Below are 23,161 nucleotides of genomic sequence, written 5' to 3' on the forward strand. Positions count from 1 at the left end.
GAAGAAGTAAAAAGAGATCTGGGGACAAAGTATGTTAGGACACTTGCTTAACACGTGCAAGGCTCTTGGTTCAATCCCTGGAACTGCAAAATAACCCACTCCCTAAAATCCTAACCCTCCTCCAAAAAAGAGGAAGCACCATACATTTTTATGAATCATACTTGTGTACAGTTAAGGAATGAGAGCGCACTGTGTCTTCCTTTTGAACCTTCTCTGGAATGAAGGTCTTAGGACCACTTTTACAGGAAGCTCACACAGTTTTTGAAGGGCTGTGTCAATGAGACCAACAGGAAAACATCAGAGAGCCCCTGCTATTTCCTCAAATTTCTTTAGTTTAAAACAAAACTCAGTATAGACAAGGTGCCCTATTTTGCAGTAGGAGGTTCTAAGCTCCTCCAGTGAAAACCTACCCTCAAACCCAACTGCTCAATACAATTAATTATCTCACAGGTTCTGTCAAGAATCTGGGCGTGACTTAGTAAGCCTCTGTCCCCCCCCCGCATCTTGCACCAGGCAGCCACCAAAGGCTTTCTCAGGGTGGGGTGTCACATAAAAACTCAACTAAGCTCACTTTGTGTGGTTGTTGGTAGGACTGCTTTGCTTGAGGGCTGTCGGTTCCAAGCCTTCTGGGACCCAGCTGGCTGTTAGCCAGTGACTACCCTCAATTTCTTGTGCCATAGGCCCCTCTAACATGTCTGATTGATTCATCAAAGCCAGCATTAGAGACTGTTTATAAGAAGCGGGTAAGTGGCTGTCTCTGCAGCCTAATTAGGGAAGTGGCATCTCAACAATGCTGACTTTTGTTGGTGAGCAGCAAGTTTACCAAAGAGAAGAGACTATTTAGAAACTACCAAGAGGCGGGGATTCTTGGGGTCATCCTTAGAGGATCCCTACTGAAGTAAGTATAGAGAGGTCAAAAAAATGAAAAGATATTAAGAAGGAGACAGATGATTCTAGCCAACAGCAGGGTTACTCTGGGAACTGCAATTGCACAGGCATGTTTAATGGAAACATCATTCCTAAATCAAATGAAATTTCCATAATTAGTGCATTTCTTTATTCTTCAAACATGAGGCAAACTTCCTAATCTTATCTGTAGAATTTTTGAAGCTTTTAGTGCTGCTGTCAAACTTTTGCCAAATATTTTCCTCCCTTTTATGCCCTCACATAAAGTCTCCTTTCTAGATCACTAAAGAAAAAAATCTATATAAAAACTGCTGCGAGTGTAATTTTCTTTGATTCCTGGGCAAGAGATGGTGTTCATGCAGGAGAATACAGCGGAGGGCTGGAGATCTCATGAAGGGGTCCAGCCACCCCCGATGCTGCCCAGACTGTATTCCAACTGCATGTCTCAGCGAGGTGTGTCTGTTGAAGTCTCAAGAAAAGAGTTTGTTGTTTCGAAAACATTTGGAGCTAGAAATACTGTCATGTGTGCGGAAGACACAGAAAATAGTGTGCTGAGATGGTTTATTTGGAAAGATTTATGAAAATACGTCTCAAAGCTCACCTCAAGCTTCTTAATTGCCAGCTGTGGACTGTGATAAATGTGGAATGGGTACTGATTCTACATTCTGAGTTTTCCCCCAGGATTGTCTTGATTTTCTGTTTTGTAATATGAATGTATTTCTTTTAAAAAACAAAATGATCCTCTGGTTTCTTGCTCTTGAATTCTTAATAAAATACATAGTGTCTTTTATATCTATCTGTAGTAAAGACAGAGAAAGAGAGGGTGGGGCATACACATGGTAGAATGATGAGATCTGTAGTGTCTGATGTCCCATGTATTCCGAGGAAGATGCCTTTGTGGGGCTTACTGTTATTTTCGGTGTTTTGATGTAAACTACTAGTGAGGAGAAGCACCCTAGTAGCAGCATAGTAGGGAAGAATGGTGTATACCTCACCTAGTTTACAGCTTAGCGGGGAGTAGAAGTTATCTGTCTGGAGGAATGGCTTAAGCGACCTACAAAAGAAGCAAGTGAGCCTAAGATAAACCTAATTATTTCCCAGTTTGGTCTATGATTATGTAGTAGATTATCTATCTATCTATCTATCTATCTATCTATCTATCTATCTACCTACCTACCCATTATCTACCCCTTCCTTCCTTCCTTCCTTCCTTCCTTCCTTCCTTCCTTCCTTCCTTCCTTCCTTCCTTCCTTCCTTCCTTTCTCTATGTACCTATCATCTATCTATCTATCTATCTATCTATCTATCTATCTATCTATCTACCTACCTACCTACCTATCTATCTATCTATCTATCTATCTATCTATCTATCTATCTATCTATCTATCTATCTATCTATCTATCTATCTCTGTTTATGTGGTTTGTGATAACTGTGTACATGTGTGTGTACGTATGTATGAAGGCCAGAGGCCAATGTCTAGTGTCTTCCCCTACCATTCTCCTCATCTCTCACTGAACCTAGGGCTTGCTGATTCGACAAGACTGTCTGGCCAGCAAGCTCCAGGGATCCTTCTATCTCAGCATCTCCTATGGTAGATTTTATTTGGTTTGGGGGTTAAGGGTGTGAACTTGGCTTTTTAAAATTTTTTTTAAAGATTTATTTATTTATTATGTACAGTGTTCTGTCTGCATGTATGCCTGCAGGCCAGAAGAAGGCATCAGATCTCATTATGGATGATTGTGAGCCACCATGTGGTTGCTGGGAATTGAAGTCAGGTCCTCTGGAAGAGCAGCCAGTGCTCTTAACCTCTGAGCCATCTCTTTAGCCCATAAACTTGGCTTTTTATATTTAGTTCCGGAGAATGAAACTCAAGTTCTCAAGCTTACATGGCAAGCACTTTACTAATGAAGGCATCTTCTTACACCTGTAATCTTTAAAAAATGCTTATACAGACATGCCTTGAGCCCAAACAACTGAAGCATTAATTTAAAGAACCTTCATTAATTTATTCTAAATGTAGAAATAAAGTACACAAAGGATAGAAAATATGGTTGCTTAAGAAACAGGATGTTGATGAATGTGCATTTTAAACTGCCCTTTTAAACTTGGAGATCATTTTGCCCTCAGGAAAATGCTCATTTTTGGAGACTAGAGAGAGTAGAGTTGTCACAAACTGGAGCAGCTCTTATTTGGTTTCATCTTTGGAATGAATGAAAGGCAAATATTCACCTGAAGTTCATCCAAAAACCTGAAGTCGCTATGGATCTGATTTCAAATGCTGTAGTTGGAGATTATTATTAAAGACGGGGTATGTTTTGAGATAGACAATTGCATACTTGAACAGTTAAATTTTTTTCTAAACACAGACTTAGATGATCTCTTATCAGTGTTGACACGATACTATCCAGCAGATTTTGAGAAAACACTGTTAGCCCCTTTTTCTGAAAGAAATTAATCCTCCCGTTGTTTGACTTTCTATGCTGTGAAATGGGAATAAGGAAGACTTGGGTCTGGAAGGATTTATAAAGGCAGAGGCTGAAACTTTCTGGGAACTCATGATGGGAGAAACCTAGAGGTTCTCGATCATGAACCTCTGTCTCATAGTGCATTTCAGAGTGAGATGGGGACACAGGAGTGGGATCAAATCCTGAGAAAGCACTGTTTACAGCATCAAATTCCTTCTCAAACTTTCAGCTACTCATCTATTTTTTTTCTTTCTTCCTGACAGCCCGGATCAAATTTGCAATCATTCAGTCCCAATCTCACCTCGGTCCTCTGAAGTGTTGGAATTAGAGCTACAGATTACCATGCCTGGCGTTTTTAATCACTATTAAATAGCATTTATTTATTTATTTATTTATTTATTTATTTATTTCCCTTATCCCAGTCTTAGCTCATATGTGGACTGAGTCTATACTTTGAATGAAAAGTATAAAGTAAAATAACAGGCAGAAAAGTCAAGCCAAGTTGCTTGTACAGAGATCTATCTCCACTTCAGTGGCATTTGGGATGGTCAGACTCTCCAGTTTCACTCACTACAATGGTATAAAATGGCACTGCATGATGATGCCAACACTCTTTTCTTTAATTATCGATGAGGTTGAATATCTTTCCAAATAATGCATTAACTATTTACATATGAGGTAAAACTTTTATATGTCTCCCCATTTCTGTTGCATTGCTGGTCTTTTCCTGAATAAATTCACATCTCTTCTCCCTCTCTCCCCTCTGCCCTCCTCTTTCCACTTCCCCTTTCTTTGATTTATGTCTAATCTATTTTCATAAATTCATCATATATTTTTATATAGTAATCAGATACCCTTTCTTCTTTTTTGGAAAATCTCCTAGCTCTCTTTGGCATTTTATTTTATTTTTTTTAGTGGAAGTGTATTAATACATTGATCCTCCATTCTGAAATGGTGAGGGCCTTTGAGGTTACACTGAGCTTACATACTAGTTTAGGAGCAGTTGACATCACTATAGCTAGACATCTTTTTACTCTCAGGGCTCAATTTGTCCTTCTGTAGAGCATTCTCATATCAAGTTGGCTGCGTCCTGGAATTTCCCTCCCCCTGTCATTCCAACTTGGAGCTGGCTGCAAGGGAAATATGTGTGAGACTTGGAAGGGAGAGTTGAATCAGCACTCATTGTTTCTAAAGGTTGTCATGGTTAGAGGCAAGGAGAGGCAGACATAGAGATGCCAGTGGCCTCTTCCTCACACTGTGTCCCCTTCTTTTTCCTTTGGCCCCACTGATTAAGAACAACCTCAGTTCCACCAATGGGTACTTAGCAGTGAACCCATAGAGGCGGTCCATGTGCAGAGGCTCATTTCTTCTTGTGGTTCTCTCCTTGAGCATCTGCTGATGCCTTACTCCCTTCCAGGTTGCCCCGAAAGCTACCTGGGTTAGGACTTCGGAGCTGGTAAGTGAACTCTTTTCTGAGCATCAGACTCACTCATTTGGGCCTTTACGTTCTCAATTCCTTCTGCAAGTGAGCAGGTCTGCTACCTTTATTGAACTGATGGAATATTTTCCATTCCCTTAACTTTTCTTCCATTCATTTCTGCAGTACCAATGATTCTTCACAGACACCCTATACTTTTATTTCAGTGTTTATTCTCAGGCATTTTATCATCTTCCTAGTTTATTATGAATGAAAGGTTCCTTCCACAATATTCTAGTTGGATCCACTTCAGCCTCTTTGAGTTTGCTGAAACTTATACTTGTTACCCTTCTGCAGAGAATGTACTCATGGCTTTCTCCATCACTCATTTGCAATCTTTCACATTGGCATCTTTCCAGGGAAGTCTTTTTGAGCCAAATCATATAAAATTCTAATTTTTCTAAACAATATACCTTTATTCTATTTTCACCGCTAACACTGACGATTCTTTATCATGCTATATACTTTTCTTGTTTATCTTATTTGATTTTCTCCAGTAGAACTCTATAGGGCAAGGCGTTTTAAAATCTGCCTTGTTTGTTGCTATATAGCCAACGTTTAAAATGGTGCATGACAAATGATACTTAATGGATGTTTTCTATGACTGAATACTTAAAAAGTGATTCATTAAAAAAGAAAACTGGAATTCACCACATAGGCTAGGTTGTCTGGCCAGCAAGCCCTAGGGATCCACTTGTCTCTACCTCCCCAGTTCTGAGATCATAAGCACATGTGACCATTTCCAGCTTTTTAGATGTGGGTTTTGAAACTTACGCTCATGTCCTTTTGCCTCTAAGGCACACATTTTAGTGACTAAGCTGTCTCCCAGCCTTCTAGGTTGATTTTAATGGTTTGCTTTTAATTATCTTTTGAATTAGGACAGTCAATTCTGTACTTTTCCTGTTTGAATGTCCGTTCTTTGAAAGGCGCTTATTTAGAGCCACCTAAAAAAAAAGCTCACCAATCTAATTAATGGTTTATATTTCAAAAATGTTATTATTAAATCAGTGTGTGGATCCAAGATTGTGTTTTTTCTGTGTAAACAGTGGTGTGATGAGTAGGCTTCCCAGCTGAGTCACACCCACAGTCTTGCTGTTCTCTAAAGAGGCAGTAATGCCCAACTCCTCCAATGAAATCTCTTTTATGGGGACATGGGTGGTCCCCTATATAACTGCCATTCTCTTCATTGCCTGAATCATTTTTGGAGCCAACATTCCAACACTATGGAATGATGGTTTGTGATCAAGACTGCCTCTCTTGCATGGGTTTAGCTTGAGTTCACAAGTTTGAGTTCAATATGCAGTAGATCTGACAAATGCTTGGAAGCTGGCCAAGTAGGAAGCACACTAGACAGTTGTTGGAGACAGGTATGCATGTGGAGAACTCATGGCTTGCCAAAAGCCACAGATGGCAGCTAATGGGGAATATAGATACTGTCTTAGCAGAAATACAGATTGCTAACAATGAATGGGAAAATGTAGGTCTTTATGAGAACCCACATAAGTTTAAAAATCTTGGTGTGAATAGACACACATTTAAAACAAGTAATAAATAAACATTTATTTAAAAAGTGTGAACAGAGTTTCTGTCACCCAGGAAGGCATTGGAAAGCACCCAGGACTTGCAGCAGCAGAGAATACTCTCCCTCTTAGCCTTTAGGGGCCATCTATGGCCAGAGGAGAGGCTGGAGAGCTTCTACCGAAACATGGTTATGGGAGGAGAGGGTAACTGATCACAGTAGTCGATCATTGGCTCAAGCATCTTCATCTCCTTTTCCTCTTAACATCTGAGCTCTGTTTACTCCCCCATTGGCTTAAACTAAGAGAAGGCAGAGAATGCTATTGCTTTAGTCTCCAAAAGTCAGTATTCCAAGCCGCTAAGGAAAGTGAAACAGAAAACGGCCCTTAAAGGCAAATGTGGTATCAATGGCCATTCACTTAAAGTAACATGCTAACGCACATTGAGAAGGAAAACTAAACATGTCACAGGGACCTCAGGACTCTGGGTTGAAGCATTTTGCAGATATCAATGTATATTTATTGATATTTTTGTCATTTGACAATATTATAATAGTGTGCCTGTAGATGGGGTGAATAAAAGTGATTTGAAAACTGAATATAGCAGTGCTCATAGCTGCATTTTGTACCCATCCAATAAAATGTAGTTAGTACCATGGAGTTTACTGCCAAGATTTCTCAGTTATTGTGTTGTAACTGACTATGGTAATCATTGTTATATAACAAACTATCCACTGTAGTTAATGGATTAAAGCAGTAGCCTTTATAACCTCACTTTTTCTGAGGGTCTGGAATTCAGGATGGTTTAGTTTTGTGGTTCTGTTTCTGGGTCTGGGTTGTATCATCTTAAGTCTGTCTGAGGCAGAAGGATCCATTTCCAAGAAGACTTATTTACATAACTGCTGGTTGGAAACCTCTGTTCCTTGCTGAATGGCTTTTCCACGGGCCATGTGAATGTCAAGATATGATAGCTGGCTTCTCCCATGCTGAGGATTTTGAGGGAGACCAAGAATAAGAGGGCAACTAAGACACACATTGCTCTGTACTTTAGAAGTTAACATTAGATAGGACATGACATTACTTCTGCCATATTCCACTGGGCACACAGACCTAAACCTGATACAACGAGGAAGGGGCTGGAGAATGGCTAGAGTATATTCTGTTTTGTTTCTATGTCATATTTTATTTTCTTATGTTCTTTTGTTCCTAAGTAGGTTTTTTTTTTCTTTCATTCCCCAATCTCAAGAGTAAAAGGGGAGCTAATTTTGAATTAATGTCCACAGGCTATGTCAACGAGTTTTAACAAGAGAACCTTTGTCCTTTCCTGGAAGGTGACCTTTGGACCAGTCTTCGTTTCTGTGAAGTGCTTTGGTATACAGATAACCAAGACAGGTCTGATGGATCATGTCTGTAATCCCAGCACTGCAATCCCCAGGATTACATGAGGATTGCCATGAATATAAGAACAGACTGAGCTACATAATGAGTTCCAGGTTACAGAGTCAAAATGCTTGGTGAGGGTACACAGAGAGATAAGGGTAGGAGGGAGAGAGGGAGGGAGTGAGAGAGGGAGAGATAGAGAGAGGATTCTAAAAGAGAGAAATCAGAAATCAGAGCTTTCCCATTTTTAGTCTGAATCTGTTATAAAATATCACAAACTCACTTCAGCTCTGTACTTCCTTTCCTACACACACACACACACACACACACACACACACACACACACACACCATGATGGTACTGAAAAGGGGGAACTCCCAAGGAGAAGAATTATAATTGTAATTCTTTCCTACAGTTGACTTGATCCAAGGATTGCTTTAGGCTCCAAGATGCCAGGTGTTCTCAGTGATGGAGAGAGACAAAGATCTGGTGCTTTCCCACTTCCCCAGTCTTCCACTCCTGCCCTGATTTGCTCCAGGTGAGGGCTATGTTATGGATGGACAAACTCTTCCTCATGACCCCAGAACCCAAGTCCATTTACATTTTTTTCAGTGTCACCTCGGTTCCACATAGGGAGCATTTTGTTTTATTAAATTCCTCTTTTGGTTAGTAAGTTGTAGGGATTCAACTTTCTTGCATGTTTTCTTCTGGTTTTGTCTATGTGTTGAGAATGCTGCCTAAGCCCTGAAGAATCTCAGGACTCCCATAACCAAGTGATAGGTGCCGTGAGTCAGCTTTGAGAGGACACAAAACTGTTGCTAAGCAACTATTTACAAACAAAGGCATTTCTCCAACTGAACAGAATCATCAAACAAATGCTGTCATTAAATGGAGCCTAGTCAGGGAGACTGACTACCTAAACAGCCGAAGAATTTCCTATTGACCCCTTTATTTATAGTGCGGATAATGGTTTCTTGAAAAGGGAGGAAACCATGTCAAGGGACTGTCATGAGTGGTGAAGAAGAAGTGGGCTGCAGGTTGATATGAAATGATGACCAAATAATGATTTCATTTCACCCTCAGCCTTCAATAAATCTGTAGTTCATCTCTTACCAGTGACATTGGAAGCTTCAGGGAATCCAAGCCAGCTGGTTCCAGTCACTAACCTTCTGTGCTGGGAAAAGTATTTACTGGGGCATGAGATCCAGATGTTCTGCTGCAGGGCTAGTTTCTGTAGGACGTGTCTATTAATCTGCACATCTCTTGCTCGTGGTCCATCACTTGAGAGGACACACTCCAGCTATGCTAGCTCTGGGAAACACCTCTGCGGTAATTATCTTAGCGTAAGAAAGGAAGCACTCAGATATCGATGCTGTCTTTAGCCAAAGAAAAGAGAAAACAAAGCAAAGCAACCCCAAAACATTTTCAGAGAATAACAATGTACACAGTGCTCATCCATGGGATTTCCCACTCATTAATTGCTGTTGCCATTGGGCTTTAAAATTGGCTTTTTTTTCTCCAAGACAGGGTTTCTCTGTGTAGCCCTGGCTGTCCTAGAACTCTTTCTATAGACCAGGCTGGCCTTGAAGTCACAGAGATCTGCCTGCTTCTGCCTCCAGGTGCTGGGATTAGAGGTATGTGCCACCATGCCTGGCTTAGACTTGGCATCTTAAAGTGGGGTGACTGAGTTAGAACAATCATCAGCTTCTGCCTCTGTCCTCATTTTATTCCTTTTCCCTAAAGACTTCATGTTTTGAGAGATTTTTATCTAGATGGTGGTGTTTGTATTGCTGTGATTCATTTGCTATGCTTTCTTAGGCTTATGTTCAAAATTATCCATGTTTTGAACAATGTATAATGGTCAACTATTGCAAAACCATATAAACTAAAGCCCTGGTTGGTAATCAGCGTGTCATGGCACCATCTGCTGATGTTGTTTTGTTAGATTTGTGTGCTATGTATTGTGGGTTTCTTCACATATAATGTTTTCAGTATAGAATGTTCTGGAGTTCTTTTCTTTTTTATTTAGTCTACTCTCATAAAATGCATCCTGACTTTAGCTCCCTCCACTCCTCCCAGTGCCCCTATCCCAACTCACCTCCCTTCCAGAGTCCACACCTCTGACATTTCCCTTCAGAAAAGACCAGACCTCCCAGTCAGAAATATCAACTGAACATGGCAAAACAAGTTACAATAAGACTAGGCACAAACCCTTATATTGACTTAGTAGGAGGAAAAGGGTCCTAAGAGCAGGCAAAAGAGTCAGTCACACCCCCACTCCCACTGTTAGGAGTCCCATAAGAACACCAGACTACACAACCATAACACATATACAGAGGACCTAGCACAGACCTGTGTACATGCCATGGCTGTTGCTGTAGTTTCTGTGGGCCCCTATGAGCCCTGCTTAGTTGATTCTGTGGGCTGTGTTCTCATGGTGTCCTCAACCCCTCTGGTTCTACAGTTCTTCTGCCACCTCTTCTGGGGGGTCTCCTGAGCTCTGCCTAATGTTTGGTTGTGGTTCTCTGCATCTGCCATCATCAGTTGCTGGGTGAAGCCTCTCCGATTACATGCTAAGTATTGTTAAATGTTACTTTTACCTTCTGGACAGAGCTTTGGGACACAGGGAGCTTCAAAAAGGAAAGAAAGTATTCTGGATGGGTAGAATATTAAAAGGAGGACATCAGATTCGAGGATCAAGGCCATGTGTCCTGGGTCACAGATGTGGCCTTTTTCTGTGTGGAGACTACTTCACTTGTGCAGTTGGTGGCAATAGCTAGGTTTGTTTCTGTAAACCCACTACTCTGAAGGTGATGGAGGCTGAGAGTGACGAACAAGGAGAAGGTGCTGCTGGTAGCATTCCTGTCCAACCTATTTCCAGTAGAAAGTGAAGACAACACACATGCATGGGCATCTCAGGAGTGTTCGTAGGTTTTTTTTTTTTTTTTTTTAGCTTACTAGTCTCAGATGGAAGGATTGCAGAACCTCCACGTGTATGGGAATGTTCCACAATACTAGGATTCCTGTGGAACATTATGGCCCCACCTTCCTAATGCTGTTGCTTTGTGGCTAAAGCTTTTGTCTGGCTGGCTAAGGATGTTTAAGCAGAGGTTACATTGCACTTGCAGCTACAGAGTTACTTGTCAATCTCTCCAGCTCACCTGACCAGAGGTCATGAGGAGTCACTTTGTCCCTTTGCCTTATCCTGATTGCAATTTAGGCATGAGCTTTAGAAAAGGGTTGCCTCTTGGAGTCTTAGATAGCATTTGCTCTGTGTCTCTAAACAAACACCTTTGGTTTGTGTCCTCTGTTATAGTCTGGTACCCCAGAACTTCAGCAGAGTGAGTTTCTGCATCAGGGATGGAGTAGATTTTCCCTTAGAGCTATAGTGAAGATGCTTATTAGCTTGGCAGACAGAGTGCTGTGGTAGCATAGTGGGCCCAGAAATGTACAAGCCAATTTAAGAAAAGATTTATTTTATTTTTATCTATATGTATCTCTGTGTGTATATGCACATGTATGTAAGGATACCTAGAGAGGACAGAAAAGGAAATCTGATCTTCTGGAGCTGGAATTAAGGCAGCTGTGAGCTATCAAACATGGGTTCTGGGAATTGAACTCAGGTCCTCTTTAAAGACAGGAGGTACTCCTAAATGCTGAGCTCTCTACCACCATGCAAAAATTATTTGTTATTTTTGTCTAGGTGTGTTTTCATGACGTATGTATGTGGGCATGTGTGCCACAGCACACCTGTGAATGTCAGAGGACAACTATGTGGAGTTGATCCCCCTTCCACTGTCATGTATGCTCCAGAGGCGAAGCTCAGGTCTTGTGTGGAAAGTACGTACCTTAACTCCTGGGAGGCATGAATATTTTATGTGAAACAGAGAGAAGAAATAAGGTGACTAGCAAGCTGGTCTAAAAGCAGAAAGATCACCCTAGATTGTCCATCTGGTGGGTCTGAAGCAACTACGAGGGTTCTAAGTGGAAGTCCTTGTCCTAAGTCAGAGAGGAAGTGACCACAGCAGAAGAGATCAGAAAGGTGCACGGATGACCTAGATAGAAGGAGGAGGGAGACAATGAGGCAAGGTATATAAGCTAGCGGACTCTAGAAAAGGCAAGACAACTAGCCTTCCAGAAAATTCTGTAGGGCTTCCAGAAAGCATATTTCTTGATTCTAGCCCCATGAGACGCCATTTCAGATGTTAGTCATCAGAACTATAAGACAATAAATTAAAATTTTATGTTATTTTCAGCCATAAGCTTGTTGAAATTTATTAGAATAGCAATGCAAACTCATGTAGCCTCTAATAAAATTTACGAGGGAATGCTCCAGGTGAACTCTTCCCAAACCTGCACTAGTTTCTTACTCTTCTGGGAGTCACTTGCCAAACAGAGCATCTCAAAAGTGAGAACTGATACCCAAGTTGAAACAGTGAGCCTTCTTTTATCATTCCAGAATAAATAATCATTTCTTTAACACAGTGGTTCTCAGTCTCCCTGATGCTGTGACCCTCTAATACAGTTCTTCATGTTGTGGTAACCCTCAATCATAAGACTACTTTCATTGCTGCTTCATAACTGTAATTTTGCTGTTGTTATGAATTATAATGTAAATATTTTTAGAGAGGGAGAATTCTTAACTTTTTTAAAAAATATACACATTGCTGTTTTATCTGCATGAGAGCATATTTCCCTGGAACTGAAATTACAGACAGTTGTGTGTAGTGATGAGGATGGCAGGCTGCATTCCCGCCCGGCTCCCGGCCGCCTGGCTAGCTTATGCCCCAAAATAGCAACACACAAATTGTATTCTTTTAAACACTGCCTGGCCCATTAGCTCTAGCCTCTTACTGGCTAACTCTCATATCTTGCTTAACCAATTTCTAATAATCTGTGTAGCACCACAAGGTGGTGGCTTACTGGAAAAGATTCAACATGTCTGACCTGGTGGCTGGCTTCATGGCGACTGTCTCAGAGAGGAGAGGCATGGCATCTGCCTTCTTCCTCCCAGGATTCTGTTCTTTCTTCCCTGCCTACCTATGTTCTGACCTATCAAGCCAAGCAGTTTTCTTTATTAATTAACCAATAGATAGAAGACCCTCCCACATCATTTCCTCTTTTTCTGTTTAAAAAAAGAGAAAGGTTTTAACTTTAACATAGCAAAATTACATATAACAAAACAGTTATCAAGCAAGAATTACAGTTACAATATTTATATCTATTTTATCTTTTATCATATCTAAGGAAAACCATAACTATCTATCTATTCTTCAAGTCCATCAAAGACTCCCAAAGGATATAATATTACCTAAGTAAACAAGAAATATGCAATGCAACTTCCAAAACTCTAGAAATGACTGAGACATCTCGATACCTGGACAGTCACCCAAAGTTCTTTTGTACTGTTGGGGCATCCATCTTCAGCCTACAGGCCCACAGTATCCAGCAGACTTTTCCATGAAGCAGGAAATTTCAAAGACAGTTCAGTCACTTTCTGCTGTGTCCTGTAGAATGTCTCACAGACTCTTTTATAAATCAGGAACCCCGAAAAACCATCTCACCTTTAGGCAAGTTCAGCAGTCCTCTCTCTGACAGTTCTCTGTGTCCAGTTTATGCAACAGTCCAGACAAGAGCAGTTTCTTACCCAAATGGCTATCAAACTCCATAAGGAACCTCTTTGATGCCCATCTTCCTTTTGAAGTAGCTTGGTGCTGCCAGGAGCAGATGTGTCTCATTGTCATGAAAAGTCCTAAGTTATTAAAACATTAAATGTCATATTCTGTAGTCTTTGAAAGATATGAAGAATGTCTATCTAAAATATATCTATGCACATCTAGAAAATCTAACTAACATGACTGCAAGTTTGACTATTATTGATGACTATCCATTAACAACCTATATACATTACATTTTTAAATGAACTACACAATCACAATACCTTAATCAGTATCAGAAATACATATACATATAATAAAATTGACCTTAAATTTAAATCACTAAAGCAAAATCCATATCAATGCAAATTATTCATATCTATATCATATCCCCCTTTAAATGTAAAAGAACATTTATAAACAATATTTGGGAATATGGGCACAGTTATTTCTATCCAAACTGCTTCCTGTTGTATGGGGGTGCTGTTATTTGGGTCTTTCGTGGTATAACCTGTGTGCTAGATTCATCTCAGTCAGTAGTTGAGCAAAGTAATTTCTTAAGGGTGTTCACAGCAACCTTTCAGGAGGGAGTGTTGGGATAGAAACAATCCACAGGGTCTCATCCTCTGTGTAAACAAAAGGACTTTTCCAAAGCATCATAACCTTAGATCCAAATTTTGAAGTCAAGGTATTTTTAAAATATCTATCTTGGATTAGTTCAGCAGCATTTATAAACAAATATCTTTTAGCAGCTGTTGCTCCTTCCTCAGCATTCAAACAATTCAAAGAGAACATAATAGCATACAGTATCAAGATTCTCTGTGTATTTTCCATCTTTGTATGGCTTTATTTTAACCTCTGTTTTGTTTATTTTTACTTTAGTTTTTTGAGACAGATTCTCTATATATCTTTGTCCTGCAATAACTCTGTTGACCAGCCTGTACTTGAACTCACAGAGATCCGCCTGTCTCTGCCTCCCAGGTATTGGGATTAAAGGTGTGTCTTGCCACACCTTGAACTCACAGAGATCTGTCTGTCTCTGCCTCCCAGGTATTGGGATTAAAGGTGTGTCCTGCCACACCTTGAAGTCACAGAGGTCAATCTACCTGTGGCTCTCAAGTGTTGGGATTAAAGGTATGTACTACCACACCCAACTACTCTCTCTTATTTTTTTTTTTTACTTTTAAGAACTTTAACCTTTAGCCTGCATATATTTTTAACACACTGTAAACCATTTAGAGGTTTTCTTTGTCTTTGAATCTCTCTTTACTGTATATCTCTCTTTTTCTGACCACACGAGTCTTTAAATTACTAAGCAATATAGGTAGGATTAAAGCTGTGGCTTTGCCAGCTGGATCCAGCCCATTCCTTAGTTTTTCAGCCTCATGGCAGAGGTACCAGCCATTTTTATTGCTACAACTCTATGGCGTTTCAAGGTCCCTGCCAGCAAGCAAGCTGCAGCATTCTGCTCACAGACTACACTCAGTCAGACTGCCTGCCTGAAAGAGTCAGAGTTTGCCTTGCCAGAAAGCCGGCATTTAAAAACAGCACAACTTTTTTCCTGCTACAGCTGAAAACTGAAAAGCATGCGGTTGGCTTTTCATCAACACAATGTAAGTGTTTCATGGCAGGACCTCTTAAAAGAGCTGCAGGGTTTTGCAGCTAAAGCTGAGTCAGGAAGCCTCTCTTAGATGAGAGTGCTTGCTTGCCTCTAGCAAACAGAACAGACCCAAGAAATATCTGCTATCAAGAAAACATGTTTTACTCTATTCTTTCCCAAGCTTTCTCAGGCTTTCTGTGGATTCAGTTATCCACATCTGGGCGCCATTCTGTAGTGATGAGGGCAGCAGGCTGCATTCCCGCCCAGCTTCTGGCTGCCTGGCTAGCTTATGCCCTGAAACAACAACACACAAATTGTATTCTTTTAAACACTGCCTGGCCCATTAGCTCTAGCCTCTTACTGGCTAACTCTCATATCTTGCTTAACCAATTTCTAATAATCTGTGTAGCACCACAAGGTGGTGGCTTACTGGAAAAGATTCAGCATGTCTGACCTGGTGGCTGGCTTCATGGCGACTGTCTCAGAGAGGAGAGGCATGGCATCTGCCTTCTTCCTCCCAGGATTCTGTTCTTTCTTCCCTGCCTACCTATGTTCTGACCTATCAGGCCAAGCAGTTTTCTTTATTAATTAACCAATAGGTAGAAGACTCTCCCACATCAGTTGTGAGCTGCCATGTATGTGCTGGGATTTGAACCCAGGCCCTCTAGAAGAGCAGTCAGTGCTTTTAACCACTAAGCCATCTGTATTGCCAGCCCAATTACATAAATTCTTTAAAGATGATTTGGGGGCAAGAAAGGGACTTCCTTAATTTTTTACATATAATTTATTCTAGCTTGATTCTCTTGTGGGTTTTTGCAAAGTCATAATTGAGATGTTGAATGGCAGGTAGGAGCCAAGGGAACTCCTTTTTTTGTATTTTAAGTTAGAGACATGCGGAAGGTGGGAAAGGTCCTGGTCAGTCTGCCATGGTGGTATGTTCTGTAGTGGTTTCTTGGCTAAGCCTACAGGTCTATTTAAAGGCAGGTGGCTCTGCCAGCAATTCCATTTCTTTATGACTTGTTTAGCTAAAGAAGCCCTTGTGAGGTTTCCAACACGTGGCACCTGGCATTGCTCTTCTTTGTTACTGATGTACTCATCCCTCCTCAGAACCCACCACAGCAGTTGTACTGCTTTTACGAGCATGGGCTGGGCTCACACCTTCACTCAGGTCCCACCTCTGCATCCTGGTCCTCTGTGGCACAGGGTCTTCCATACTCAGGGCGTTTGGCTACCCCGACACTACTCCCCCTTTCTTGGATGGTTGTTTAAGCCTCTCATTGTATTTAGACCAGGGATGGAAAACTGACACAGTGAGTCATATTAGTTGCCATGGCCTCTTGTTTTTCTTTGGCATTCATTTTATATCTTGTATAGAGCTTAGATTGGAAATAGTTGCTACATTTTCTTTTTCTTTTCCTTCCTTCCTTCCTTCCTTCTTTTTTCCTTCCTTTTTTTTCTTTTCTTTCTTTCCTTCTTTTTTGGTTTTATTGAGACAGGGTTTCTCTGTGTAGTCCTAGCTGTCCTGGAACTTGCTTTGTAGACCAGGCTGGCCTTGAACACACAGAGATCTGCCTGCCTCTGTCTCCCAAGTGCTGGGGTTAAAAGTGTGTACTACCACCTCCTGGCAGCTACTATATTTTTAAATGAAGATTTCATTTGAATATGCCTAGGTTTTATTGAGAACTCAACAGCTATGGCAAGGTGAGACTGTTTTCCTCCAAGCAGTAGCGAGCTTGGGCTGACGACATGGCTTATATTTGTTTCACATCTCTATATATTCCTTGCCATTTTATCTTCACTGCTGAGGCCAAGTTCAATTCTTTGCTGTCGTATACCAGATTTGCTTTGCTCATTTACATTATTTTTCTAGTTTCCATGGGTATGACAATTTATAAACCATGCTTTAGACTCTTAGTATGCCTGAAAATACCTTTCTCTTTCCTTTTTTCTCCCTGTCTCTTCCTCCATGCCTCCATTTATGTGTGTTTGTAAATGTGTGTGTGTGTGTGTGTGTGTGTTTAAACTCAGACATACAAAAATTCCACTGGGATATGCAGAGAATTCAGGTATATAAACAAAGACCTGGCTTCCAGTCTGGCAAGTAATCAAAAGGCAATAGCAAAAGATAGATTGCTTTCTATGGGCAGCTTTGTAGGAATAATAAGTCTAGGTGTTTTTGTAGTTGCTCACCATACTACATGATGCTATCAACAAGTTATTTCTCCTGAGTATGACTCCCCTGATGAGGGAGGAAATATCTAACCCATTGTGTGGCTTGTTGAGACTATAGTCATGCTTGCTGGGTGAGCAAATGAAAGAGTGATTGAGGGAGCCTTGGGCCTCTCTATGGTAAGGAATGAGATGTGGGCATCTTAACCATCACTAGAAATTATCTGTGAGGCAAAATACCAAACTTATTTGGAATTCTCTAAAAGCAGTCTTGGAGGCTTGCTTTATAGTTTATTTTTTAAAAAACAATCCCCAAACAAAACAAACTACAGAATGATTTAAATCAACCTGTGAAATTGATACACCAGAATAAATTATTTTTACATCTATTTTGTTTATTTAATGTGTATGCATGTACATGTGCACATGCATGTGTGGGGCAAGTATGCTACAGCATGTGTGTGGAGGTCAGAGGACAACTTGCAACAGTTACTTTTCTTCTTCTTCCATCAGGTGGATCTTGGGAATTGAACTTAGTTCATCAAGCTTGGTGATGATATCTGTTGAGTCACCTCATTGGTCCCAGAGGAAGTTCTATATAGTGACAGCAGTTCTCCTAGATGTGAACCCATGGTAAAACACAGGTACATTGCTAATGCAATCCCTCTTGGCAACACTGTTGCCCCAAACCACCCCATACTTGCCTAAATGCAGTGTAGAAACCAGCCTGGGAATGTATCTCCTCTAGGATTTTGCATGGACCAGGGGAAACAGAAATGGTGTGTTTCTTCTATTGTTTATGTTAGAGGTGTGATAAGACACTACGGGCCTTCATTGATTTCAGTTGGTCAAAGCTTGTGTTACCTGAAACAGTATTTTTGAAACCTGCTAGATTCCCCTGCCTATTACTAAAGCTTGGGACTAGACTGGTAAGAGGGCAGGAGAAAGCTGGTGCAATTAGCTGAACATATCAGGGAAAGCTGGAAATAATGTGACAGATGAGGAGTGTCTGAGCCATGGTGTGCTAAGAAACATGGGAAGTGGAGCTGGGCGTGACCTCTGTGATGCTCCCATTCGACACCCACAGCTTAAAGATGATGGCAGGTAGCTTATAGAATATTGGTGCTTCACAAGTGTCAAAGTAATGAAAGCTCTGCCTTTGTAAACAGGGACATTTAGATCTTCCAATTTCCTGTTAGATGGTTTTCTTTTTCCCCTTTTAATGAAATGGATTTTTCCCCAGATGATATATCCTGATTATTATTTTCTCTTCCTCTACTACTCCTAGTTTCTCCCCACTTCCTCCAGATCCATTATCTTTCCGTCTTTCATTAGAAAAGAACAGGCTTCTAAGAGATAATGACCAAACATGGCAAAATAAAATACAATAAAATGAAGCAAAAACTATCATATTGAAGTTGGATACAGCAACCCAACAAAAGGAAGAGAGCCAAGAATAGGCACAAGAGTGTACTTGGCTTTTCTTTTCTTCTTTTCTTTTTTTAAAAACTTTCAGCAATTTGGGGGCCTGCTACCTAATTCCCAAATAGTACGCAGAGACATATTATTACTTATGAATATTTGGCCTTAGCTTAGCTTGTTTCTAGCCAACTTTTCTTAACTCAGATTATCTTGTATACCTTTTACCTCTGGGCTTTTATCTTTTCCTATTCTATATTTATTTCTTTCCTTTCTTACTCAGATTTTGGCTGTGTGGCTGGCCCCAGCATCTCCCACTCCTTCTTTTCTCATTTCTCCTTTTCTCTCTTTCTTTTCTATCTATTCTCTCTGCCATACCCCTGCCTATCACTCTCCTGCCTAGCTATCATTTGTTCAGATCTTTATTAGACTAATCCAGTGTTTTAGGCATGCAAAGTAACACAGCTTCACAGAGTTAAACAAATGCAACATAAACATCTTTGCATCATTAAACAAATATTACACAGCATAAACAAATGTAAGCACATCTTCAACTCATATCCTACAACACAAGAGTGAAGAGATCTACTCATTCTCCCATTCTGGAGTCTCAAAGTAATACTAAGTTAAATGCTCTAATATATATGAAAGGGATCTAGCGCAGACCTGTGTGGGCCCCATGCTTTCTGTTTTAGTCTCTGCGAGTTCAGCATCTTGCTTAGGTGACTCAGGGGGTTTTGTTCTTTTGGCGTACCCCATTCCCTCTGACTCTTACATTCTCTGAACTTTTCTTCAGAGGTGTTCCCTGACCTCTGAGGGAAGCGATTTTCTAGAGACTTCCCACTTAAACACTTTTCACTTAATGCCTGGCTATGGGTCTCTGCATCTATTCCCATCTGCTGCCAGAAGAAGCTTCTCTGATGATGACTCGATCTATGACTAAGTGGTAGATCTTTCCTGATCTATGACTATTGCAGAATAGCATTAGGAGTCATTTTATTTATTTATTTTGAAGATGAGTGTGTTTGGATTTTACTGTAGGGCTTTGGGATATACTGTCTCTGTTTTTTGGTTACCCAAGCAGTGTCAGGTATGAGTTCTTTCTCGTGGAGTTGGCCACACTTCAAATCATGCATTGGTTGGCTACTTCCACAAATTCTGTGCCACTATTGTTTTAGCGTATTTTGCAGGCAGGATAGATTGGAGGTCAAAGATTTTGTGGCTGGGTTGACGTCAGTCTTTCTCTTTCGGTAGCCTGCAGTGTGCCTTCTCTCACCGAACAGTCTAGAACATAAGACAGAGGTGTCAGATAGGCATGATCTTGACCCCTCCATGCTCCACAAGCTGTGTGGGTGTTGTCCTCAGCAATGGGGCATGACTGTTAGTTTATGAAGAGCAACCCTTTGTCTTAGCAACAGCCTGGGTAGTTTGGGAATTTCCATGGTATGACCCTGTAGCACCATGCCCATCTGTGCTCTATGCGCTACCATACAGTTCATGAACCGGGCAAAGGGCTGGAGATTGAAACACACAAAGACACACAGATAGAGACACATTGTAGTGATGAGCTGTGGGCCGGCTTCCCGCCGCCCCGCTCCTGGCCTCCTGGCTAGCTTATGCCCCAAAATAACAACACACAAATTGTATTCTTTTAAACACTGCCTGGCCCATTAATTCCAGCCTCTTTCTCACATCTTGACTAACCCATATCTAATAATCTATGTAACACCACAAATGGTGTCTTACCGGGAAAGATTCAGCACGTCTGACCTGGTGGCTGGCTTCATCGCATCTCTCTCCCTGAGGAGAGGCACGGCAGTCTGCCCCAGAGAGCAGAAGCATGGCAATTTATTAACTTAGGAGAGGTGTGGCATCTGACTGAGCCATCTACCTCACTTCTTTTTCCTGTTCTGTCTACTCCACCCACCTAAGGCAGTTTCTTTATTAGCGTATGAAATCAACACAAACAGAACACTGTCACACATCATTTCTCCTTTTTCTGTTTAAACAAAAAAAAGAAGGCTTTAACTTTAACATAGTAAAATTACATATAACAAAACAGTTATCAAGCAAGAATTACAGTTACAATATTTATATCTATTTTATCTTTTATCATTACTAAGGAAAACTATAACTATCTATCTATTCTTCAACTCCATTAAAGACTCCAGAAGGATATAATATTACCTAAGTAAACAAGAAATAAGCAACTTACAAAACTCTAGAAATCACAGAGACATCTTGCTGCCTGGACAGTCACCCAAAGTTCTTTTGTACTGTTGGGGCATCCATCTTCAGCCTACAGGCCCATAGTATCTAGCAGACTTTTCCATGAAGCAGGAAATTTCAAAGGCAGTTCAGTCACTATCTGCTGTGTCCTGCAGAATGTCTCACAGACTCTTTCATGAGTCAGGAACCCCGAAAAACCATCTCACCTTTAGGCAAGTTCAGCAGTCCTCTCTCTGACAGTTCTCTGTGTCCAGTTTATGCAACAGTCCAGACAAGAGCAGTTTCTTGCCCAAATGGCTATCAAACTCCGTAAGTAGCCTCTTTGATGCCCATCTTCCTTTTGAAGTGGATTGGTGCTGCTAGGAGCAGATGTGTCTCATTGTCATGAAAAGTCTGACTTATTAAAACATTAAATTCCATATTCTGTAGTCTTTGAAAGATATGAAGAATGCCTATCTAACTAAAATATATCTCTATATATCTAGAAAATCTAACTAACATGACTACATGTTTGACTATTATTGATTATCCATTAGCAACCTATATTTCTTAATTATACATTACATTTTTAAAATGAACTACACAATCACAATACCTTAATCAAGATCAGAAATACATAAAACAAGACTGACCTTAAATTAATATAAGTAACCAAGATTCACAACAATCCAACTTATTTATATCTATATCATATCCCCCTTTAAGTGTAAAAGAACACTTATAAACAATATTTGGGAACATGGACATAGTTATTTCTCTCCAAACTGCTTCCTGCTGAATGGGGACGCTGTTAATCAGATCTTTCCTGGTGTAACCTGTGTGCTAGGTTCATCTCAGTCGGCAGTTGAGCGAAGTAATTTTTTGAGGGTGTTCACAGCAACCTTTCAGGAGGGCATGGTCTATCATACCATATTGGGATAGAAGCAATCCACAGGGTCTCATTTTCTGTAAAAATAAAAGAAGAATCTCTTTTCCAAAGTATCATATCCTTAGATTCAAATTCTGAAGTCAAGGTATTTTCAAGATATCTTTCTTAGATTAGTTCAGCAGTATTTATAAACAAGTATCTTTTAACAGCTGTTGCTCCTTCCTCAGCATTCAAACAGTTCAAAGCGAGCACAATAGCATATAGTATCAAGATTCTCTGTGTATTTTCCATCTTTATGCGGCTTTACTTAACCTTTATTTTGTTTATTTTTACTTTTACTTTTTTGAGACAGGTTCTCTGTATATCTTTGTCCTGAAATAACTCTGCAGACCAGGCTGTCCTTGAACTCACAGAGATCCATCTGTCTCTGCCTCCCCAGTGCTGGGATTAAAGGTGTGTGCTACAACACCTTGAACTCACAGAGATCCATCTGTCTCTGCCTCCCCAGTGCTGGGATTAAAGGTGTGTGCTACAACACCTTGAACTCACAGAGATCTTTCTCTCTGCCTCCCAGGCATTGGGATTAAAGGTGTGTGCTACCACACCTTGAAGTCACAGAGGTCAATCAACCTCTTCCTCCCAAGTGTTGGGATTAAAGGTGTGTACCATCACACCCAAATTACTCTCTTTCTTTTTCTTTTTTACTTTTAAGAACTTTAACCTTTAGCCTGCATATATTCCCAACACATAGTAAACCATTAAGACATTTTCTTCGACTTTGAATATTTCTTTTACTGTATATCTCTCTTTTTGTGACCACATGAGTTTTTAATTTACTGAGCAATATGAGTAGAATTAAAGCCGCGGCTTTGCCGGCTAGATCCAGCCCATTCCTTAGCTTTCCAACCTCATGGCAGAGGTAACCACTGTAGCCATTTTTTTTTTTTCGAGCAAAACAAAATCAAATTTAATGGTCTTAAATGCAAAAGTAAAAACAAACAAAAAACACAAAAAAGCAAAAGAAAATTAACAGAACAGAACCCCAAACGTCAAGGCAGTTATGAAGAGAACTTTGAGGGTTAATCCTTAAAACTACAAATCAAAGGTTTTTGTTAATAGATAACTGGCAAGAAGTACTTTTTTGCTGAGTGTCCATACAAAAGCAAAATTTCAAAACAAAATCTAAGATTGGAAAAAGTCTAGTGCTCACAAGGAGGGATGCGAGAAATACAATGCTCAAATGTTTCTGTGTCATTAAAAACAGAGCTGTCATTGTGCATTCAAGATAGGTTAAATGGTCTTGGAAACTCGAGAGGTTGCATGAACAACAGTATTTGATGTGTGGGCACCATGCATGCAACGTGTGGACAGACACTCAGGATGTCAGAGGAGTGGGACATCTTCAGGCATGCCTGGAGCTCAGGTATGACTAATATACTGGAGCTGCCCTGAAACTCTTTGGTCCGTTCTCA

This window comes from Arvicola amphibius, chromosome 8 (assembly GCF_903992535.2).
Source record: "Arvicola amphibius chromosome 8, mArvAmp1.2, whole genome shotgun sequence".
Classification (NCBI taxonomy): domain Eukaryota; kingdom Metazoa; phylum Chordata; class Mammalia; order Rodentia; family Cricetidae; genus Arvicola; species Arvicola amphibius.